The sequence below is a fragment of the Dasypus novemcinctus genome, chromosome 4 (genome assembly GCF_030445035.2).
Source record: "Dasypus novemcinctus isolate mDasNov1 chromosome 4, mDasNov1.1.hap2, whole genome shotgun sequence".
NCBI classification, from domain to species: Eukaryota; Metazoa; Chordata; class Mammalia; order Cingulata; family Dasypodidae; genus Dasypus; species Dasypus novemcinctus.
Window position 1 is genome coordinate 29,957,565 of NC_080676.1, and position 8,722 is coordinate 29,966,286.

The window sequence follows — 8,722 nt, forward strand, 5'->3', positions numbered from 1 at the left end:
ATAAATTATACCTGTCTTTTGTGCCCATCTCCTCTCCTCTTTTGAACCCACCGCTTTTGTGCTGCTCTAGCTACCTAACGTCTCTGCCATACAACCACATTTTTTTGTGTGTTGAGTTGAATGGTTGGTCCCTAAAAAGATATGCCCACACCCTAACCCCTGGAACCTGTGAATGTGAATTTATTTGGAAAGTGTCTTTGCAAATGTAATTAAGTTAAAGATCTCATGATCATCCTAGGTTACCCGGTAGGCACTAAATCCAATGACAAGTGTCCTTATGCAAGACAGAAAAAGAGAAGACACAGAGGAGGCAAGAGAAGGTGGAGGCCGGGAATGGAGTTGTATAGCCACAAGCCAAGGAAGTGTATGGAGCAACCAGAGGCTACAAGAGAGGCAAGGAAGGATTTTTCCCTAGCGTTTCCCAGGGAGCACAGGCCGCCCAAGGCCTTGATTTCAGACTTGTGGCCTCCAGAACTGTGAGGAAATAAATTCCTGTTGTTCTAAGCCACCAAGTTTGTGGTAACATGTTAGGACAGCCACAGGAAACAATGTAGCACCCAAACCTGCCCTCAGCTCAATTACCAGATTCTCCCCTTTACCTACAACTCTGCTACAAAGTTCCATTTTTTCTTAGGGGATGATTTCATGCAAGCAAAAGAAAAGCATACTGCAGAGACCAATTCATATTAAGGTGTGAATGATCGAGTTCCCTTCTTATTCATTTTAAGTACTATTGACTATTTCAATGGTTAAACAAAGTGAGTAATTTCAGCTACCAAGTACCGTAGAGGTATTTTAATGTAGGTAAAAATTTTACTTTTTTATTTGCAACAATTTTTATTAGCAAAAATTTATTGACAATGGTAAGATATATTGTTTTTAATTTTTAATTTTATAAATTAAGACCAGTGTAGTAAAATATCCTACATAAACTAATTAAATTTAATTGATTATTTATTGGCTCAATGAAACCGTCTGGTAAAGCAGAGGAAAAAGTTACTTTCTCAATAGTGAAAATTGCCCAAAGGATTCTATTGATGACCAGTTTCCTCTGACTCCCAATTTAATTTTTTTTAAGATTTATTTATTTTATTTATTTTTCCCCCTCCCCCGTTGTCTGCTCTCTGTGTCCATTTGCTGTGTGTTCCTCTGTGTCCACTTGTATTCTCATCAGGCGGCACTGGGGATCTGTGTCTCTTCTTGTTGCATCATCTTGCTGCATCAGCTCTCCTTGTGCATGGCACCACTCCTAGGCGGGCTGTGGTTTCGTGTGGGACAGCTCTCCTTGCACAGGGGCCACTCCTTGCACAGGGGGTACCCTTACGTGGGGGCATTCCTGCATGGCCCAGCGGTCCTTGCGCACATCAGCACTGCACGTGGGTCAGCTCACCACATGAGCCAGGAGGACCTCCTATATGGTAGGGGACACTCTATCTGTTGAGCCACATCCGCTTCCTCTGACTCCCAATTTAATTCTCACAGAGTATGATTTTGCAATTTAGTAATTAAATTTGAATCACAGCTTTCCTTGCTATTCAAGTGTACATAAAGGTGGTTATTTCATGGTTCCCAAGAGAGTTACTTTGACATTTAGGGGGTGATTGTTGGCAAACATGTGTTATGAGGAAATAAATAATTCCTTCAAATGGGTTGATAATATATCTAACAACTGTCAAAGACTAAGACCAAAGAAGGAAAGTGCTTTTATTCATCCTATTGCAATAGGGAGAGCAGCCCAGATCTGAAGACCAGGGTGTCTCAGTGGGGTCGTTTTACCTTAAACTTCTTAAAAAACCACCCCCACCCTGCTTGTTGACATTTTGCAATATTGTGGTACCTTTACTCAGATTGATGAAAGAATATTAAAATATTGCTAATAACTGTAGTCCATAGTTTACATTGGGTGTGTTTTATCTCCACATCACCTTAGACTTTTATAGGGAGGAGGAGATACATGGGTGGTTTACAGTAGGGAGTGTTTAATAAACAGGGTGGGAATCAGTCAGCAGAACAGGAAACTTTTATTTCTGCCCCTAGCTAGTTTCAGTGGATAACAGTTCATCTAATCACTGATGGGACAAAGAATGGGAATTTGGAGAGTCTACCTCTGGCCTTATCATAGGCAAACAAGGGTGGCATCAGGGAGTCTTTTTTTTTTTTTAAAGATTTATTTCTTTATTTAATGTCCCCCCCCCTCCCCTGGTTGTCGTTCTTGGTGTCTATTTGCTGCGTCTTGTTTCTTTGTCCGCTTCTGTTGTCGTCAGCGGCACGGGAAGTGTGGGCGGCGCCATTCCTGGGCAGGCTGCTCTTTCTTTTCACGCTGGGCGGCTTTCCTCAGGGGCGCACTCCTTGCGCGTGGGGCTCCCCTACGCGGGGGACACCCCTGCGTGGCACGGCACTCCTTGCGCGCATCAGCACTGCGCATGGGCCAGCTCCACACGGGTCAAGGAGGCCCGGGGCTTGAACCGCGGACTTCCCATATGGTAGACGGACGCCCTAACCACTGGGCCAAAGTCCGTTTCCCCATCAGGGAGTCTTATCTAACCCATATGGGGAAGGGTGGTTCCTTGCAATAAGCCATTTCTCAAAACACAAAAGGGTGGTGGGATTCCTTAACTATTGTCATTTATTTGAACATGGACATAAGTAAATTTCAACATGGTCTACCCATTTGTAGAAAGTATGCATTTTTTGAACACCCTGCCAGCCTGTCTCCTACCGTTTTCTCCCCCAGCACCACACTGCTGCCACCAGCCTCAGCTGCCCTCCTCCATCACATCAGGCAGCACTCTCAATCCTGGACCATTGCACTTGCTCCTTTGCCTGGCGTGCCCCACGATGATGTTATCAGAGACCGGGTCTAGGTTCTTAGCTTCACTGTGAGAAAGAATTCAAGGATGAGCTACAAATAAATCATGCAAGCAAAGAATTAGGGGGTTAAGTAAGGAAAAGAAAGTACACCTGCAGGAATGAAGGTGGGCATTTTCAAGGGAGAAAAATGCAAAGCTCTGCCCTGGGGTCCTCTGTTTTATGGGAGTACAGGACTCCAGGGTTTGCACTGATTGGCATGTTTGAGACAAAGCAGGGGGACTCTGTTGGGTGATTTGATTCTCTTACGAGGTTAGGGGTTGCTGTCCGGTGGTGAGCGGCTTCTGGCTGCTGTCCACAAGCTCGGCAGGGCATGATGTCTGGTGGTGACTGGTCTCTGGTCACTGTTCACAAAGCGTGAGGTAACCTGAAAGTGGGTGGGAGTTAGTGTGGAGCTCCCCCACCCCTTTCCTTTTTCCTGCCATGTAATGATGTTGCTGGCTGCCTTCTGATAAAGCCATGGCTGGGTTTGTGCTGAGTGCTGTAAGCTGCAGAGTGTTTGTGCTGTAAGTTGCCCTTTCTTAAGTTACCTGTGTGACTTAGCAAGCTAATGCAGTGAACAAGCCAATGCCTCTGTCTTACCAGGCTTTTTGCCCCCTTCCTCTTTTTGTCCCTATTCTGTCCTGCCTCAATAATATCTACAAGTCAGGGCATCCAATGGCTGGCACTTGAAAGTGTCAGCAGATGTTTCTGGTGTGTTGGCACTTCCTTGGACAGTGGGCTCTACTCAGGATAAATGCACTCAGCTACCAGTTTGTTTGGTTGTGTGCAGCTGCCCTGGTGGCAGTCTAATTGAGAAAGACATTGGATGAACTTATTTAAGGAAGGAAGATTAGCCTGAAGATGCAAACACAAGTGTTAGTAGGTGCCTGGAGAAGGAGACTTTCTTTGGTAAGCAAAATGACTGTTGAAGTTTCTCCCGTAGGTCTTTTTTTTTTTATATTTATTTTTTATTTATTTCTCTCCCCTTACCATCTCCCCCAGTTGTCTGCTCTCTGTGTCCATTTGCTGTGTGTTCTTCTGTGACCGCTTCTGTGACTGGGAATCTGTGTTTCTTTCTGTTGTGTCATCTTGTTGTGTCATCTCTCCATGTGTGCGGCACCATTCTTGGGCAGGCTGCACTTTCTTTCACACTGGGCAACTCTCCTTGTGGGGCACACTCCTTGCGTGTGGGGTTCCCCTACACAGGGGTCACCCCTGCATGGCACGGCACTCCTTGCGCACAGCATCACTGCACATAGGCCAGCTCCACATGGGTCAAGGAGGCCCAGAGTTTGAACCGCAGACCTCCCATGTGGTAGGTGGATGCCCTATCCATTGGGCCAAGTCTGCTTCCCTCTCCCATAGGTCTTGAGACATGGGCAACCAATGGGCGAGCTCCAGGTTTGCAATACTGTTCATGTTGTCTCTCCACCTGAGAAGGCTTTAATGCTAATTGTGTAAGTTTTGCTTACCTTACTCTGGTCATTACGGCTTCATTTAGTGTATCCTTCATACAGCCAATATACTGCAGCACTGTTGGCCCTTGGAGAGAAGCTCCAGTGTTTTACTGGCCTGGTGCATAATGCTCTTTGGCACTATGACACAGAGCCAGTCTGGAGGCAATAATGAGTCATTGCTGGCTGGCTGCAGCAGTTCAAAGGACAACGTAGTTCTATTTACTTCAGAAGCATGGCCAGATATGGCATGGAACTTTATTGTTTTAGGGGTGGTAGTGACCCTTTTAGCCAATAACCCATATGGAGAGATATCATGCATGACACTGGGGGCCTGGCTTAAATGCTCAAGAGAGTTTGACAAAGCTGAAGTTTATCCCCTTATTGTGTGGCTTTATGGATATGTCTACTGTTGGAAGGCACCATTTGTGGCTGGAGTTGAGAGCAGGCCTCATAATTTTGTATGATATAAACTAGTTTAGAATGCTATATAGGAACATCCAATGCCCTAGCCATGTACCACCTATTGGCTGCCCCTTGATGCCTACTCTTTTCACGTGGCCATAGGCTGCTTCTTCTGTGGGGGTGAGAAAGATATTTAGACATAGGCCAGAGCATCTGCTTCTTGATTCCCAGGTGGAGAGATTATTTCTGTGATATATAACATCTTTAAAATAATTAAAACCATGACTGACAACATTATACTGTTATTTAATATTATGCAGAAAACATTATTAAATCTCTAGGAAAAATTTTTAAGCATTTATATGAACACTTTACCGATACAACTTTGATTAACAAAAGTTTAGACAATCCTGTTAATTTCTATAACCTTTTTTAAACACTTCTCATTTAACTTACAGCATATTAAATGAACGTGACTATTTTTATTACTTTATTATTATTTTTTTTTTTACAAATTTTTTTGCCATGGTTTGAAATAAAAAGATACCTCCTGGGGTTTGACCTTGAGAAAGCAAATTATTAAAAGTTGCTAGGTGTGAATGTTTTTTTTTTTTTCCAAAGTGAGGAAACTTTTTTTTTTACACAACCAAGAACACAACAAAGGTATTATAATGTACAAGAAGCTATTTTAATATAACAGGCCCTGCTTTGTATAATGACTTTTCAGGAGAAAAATTGTAATAACCTTCCACTAAAATAGATGAATGACAAGAAACTTTGTCACTTTAATAGAGAGGGAACAAAATTTTAGTTTTGCATTAACATACTATTTGATACTAGGACTTTTAAAACTTTATAGATAGAACTATTAAATTTTACCTAACTTGACCACAAACATTCCTTTTCCACAAAACTTCTGCATTTTTTATATTCATTCAGGTTTTATCCCATATTTTCCTTTCTTAATAACCAGTTATTTTATCTTGGGACAAAATTACTTTTGTTTTTTCTTAATAAAAAGTGAAAAACACATTTTATATACCTTGTATACTTAAGTTACCAAAATGATTTTTACAATTTACAATATACAATTAAGTAAGAACTTAATTTGATTACATGCAAGCGTAACTGTTCTTTATTTTGAATATCTAGTAGCATGCAGTACTAGAACACTGATAGTTCATAGGGAATGACTTTCAGAAATACATGATTTCCTTAGTTTACTATTTTATCAGTACTTGAGTGAAAATTCCAAAATTGTGAATAACCACATTTGGATTATTAACTGTACTCATTTTAACAGTGTTAAAAGATTTAAGTTGGGAAATTACAGGACAAACTATGAATCTTAACTTTCTGGCCTAGTAGTTGAGAATTTTAAGCTAAACTTGCATTTCCAGATTTTGTTATACCCAACTCTTCCCCCATAGCTCCTGCATGGTGAAAGAGGCCCTGGGGAGCTGGGTGAGTTAAGGAGCTTAGAAAAAAAACTTTATCCCTTCCCAATAGTTTTTATATTCAGATTTCTACATGACCTTTCTATTTTGCTTAGCTTTTCCAATTTGGACTTTAGGAATATTCATTTACATTTAAGCACTTATTTTACTTTTAGCAATTTGAATAGAGCTCTTTTAAGGATTTTCATTTGTTAATTTTATATTATCATTTGAGGTGTGAAAATATATACTGAACAAATAGGCAGACACAAACAGAGAGTTAGACACAGAAACATACAACTTACTAATGTTACCCATAGTTCTCATTCTCTTGCATGATAAGTTTAATTTAGCACTATATTCAAAAGATATCTTTGGGGAAGCAGTGGCTCAAGCGATTGGGCTCCTGTCTCCCATATAGGAGGTTCGATTCCCAGGGCCTTCTGGTGAAGGCAAGCTGGCCTGCACAGCGAGCTGGTCCAAGTGGAGAGCTGGCCCACACAGGAGTACTGGCCAGAGCAGAGAGCTGGCACAGCAAGATGACACATCAAAAAGAGACACAGAAGAGAGACAATAAGAGTTGCAGCTGACCAGGGAGCTGAGGTGGCACAAGAGATTGAGCACCTCTCTCGTACTCCAGAAGGTCCCAGGATTGGTTCCCAGTGCCTCCTAAAGAGAAGATAAGCAGACACACAAGAACACACAGCGAATGGACACAGAGAGCAGACAGCAAGCCAAAAAACAATGGGGAGAGGGAGGAGAAAGAAAGAAATCTTTAAAAAAAAAAAAAAGATATCTTTCAAAGTTGTACTGTGATCACACAGTTTTGCACAAGAATTTTGTTCTTTTTTGTTGCTGTTATTGGCTTATAACCAAATTGTTCCCAATGCTTCAAAAACAGGAACACAAATTGCAGTATATACTCATCGAGGTTATCGAAGTCTTAGGGAATACTGGTTTCTCCAATGACTTGCTGCTTTTAGAACCCCCTGTGCTGGAAGGGAGAGGCCCGCCACTTTCCAGTCCTTGAGATAACAGGACTTTGGTGGCCGCTGGACTGGAAAAGTGGACGTCCAACCCCAAGGGCCAAGGACTTCACCAGGTAGCATTTTCCTCAGAGGTTATAGGGTCATTCCAGGTTTTTGCCTGGAGTAGGTAAATTAAAGTCCACGCTTAGATAGTCGAGAGAGAAATCAGGGTTGTTAACACCAGTGGAAGGACTAGACACCGTGGTTATAAATTTGTCTTCTCCTGAGCCTTGGGGGAGTGGAAGTTTCTTTGCATTCGAACAGAGAAGAATAGTTAGCATTACAAAGGCGAAGCCAACCCTGAAATACCCACAAGCAAAGGCAAACTCAGTTTAGAATTACCATCACAATAACAAGTCTGGGCTAAATCCACTCAATTACAGAGATTTCAGGTGTTATCTTTTCGCTGTTTTATAATATAAAGGCATTTACATAATGATCTTGCCTCAACTCTTAGTTTAGCTAGAAAACAAACGGGGCATTTTTATTAACTAAGCATTGAAAACTATTTTATTGTTAACAGTATTGTTGCTAAATTTTCCCACTTTTCCAACAGTTGAACTAATTCCATGTGGTTTCTTTTATACATTAAATCTAGTTGCAAGATAGAATTGAAACTTAAAGACTGATTTTTAGGTTACTTTCACTGTTAATCAATTTGTAACAGGCAAACCCCAAATTTGATTTACAAGTTCCTAGGCAAGAGCAGACTGACAAAGTTAAAGTAAGCACAGATTAGAACAGGAGTTAAGAATTTTACCCACTTAATTAGCACGGGGAAAGACCCGACTTTAGATCGCCTTTACCCAAAGCTCACAGTGTTCGCCCATGGTAGAGACCTCATCCTGAAACCCTCGGCTCCGTTAGTCCTGGAAAATCCCCAGGCAGCTGCTACGCAGCCCCGACCCCAAAGAGACACAAATTGGGGCTGCACTTTCATTAGCGACCTCTCTCAAGGGTTAAAATCCTGTGGGAGGCTTTAACAGCTCCTTCCCAGAGATAACACTTCTTATTCTACAGGGGAGAGAGTCAGTAAATGGCCTCGATCTTGAGGCCCCATTTACTCCCCTGATCAGGCAGGACGAAGATAAGAGAGGTCTGGAGTGGCAGGTCAGGACCAGGCTAGTGGCTCTCTGTTAATTAAGAAATTAACGATATTATCTGCCACATCGAAGGTTGCCTGAGGCTGCTCCAGGTTGGCTGTTGGCAGTGCTGCCCAGGGGGCCAAGCCTGGCCCGGGTCCCTGCCATCCCACCCCGGGAAGGCCCTGGCAGGTCCTGGTGGCAAGGCAGCCTGAGGGCAGGGGCCGCCTGGCCACACTTGGAGCAGGTTTCTGCTGATGCAGAAGCCTGAATTTTGGGTGGCACTGAGGTGACAAGGTGCCTTAAATGGCGGCGGCTAAAAGGTATGCTTCTCTCCAGGCTTTTTGCTTCCCCTTCTTACCTGCTTTCTTTCAGTGGCATGGTCTCAATTGTTGAAAACTGTGGAAGCTGTTTTCTTAAAAGGGAATTAGTGGGTGTTTGGGGGCCCAGAGAAAGTTTTTTGCAGC

The 8,722-nt window shown here is 42.6% G+C and overlaps 1 protein-coding gene across 4 annotated transcripts in view; it reads left to right on the plus strand.

Annotated features, from left to right (window-relative positions):
* Positions 1-8,722, plus strand: part of SCHIP1 (schwannomin interacting protein 1) — an 840,777-nt gene that overhangs the window by 616,085 nt on the left and 215,970 nt on the right. The gene's annotated exons all lie outside the window — the stretch shown is intronic.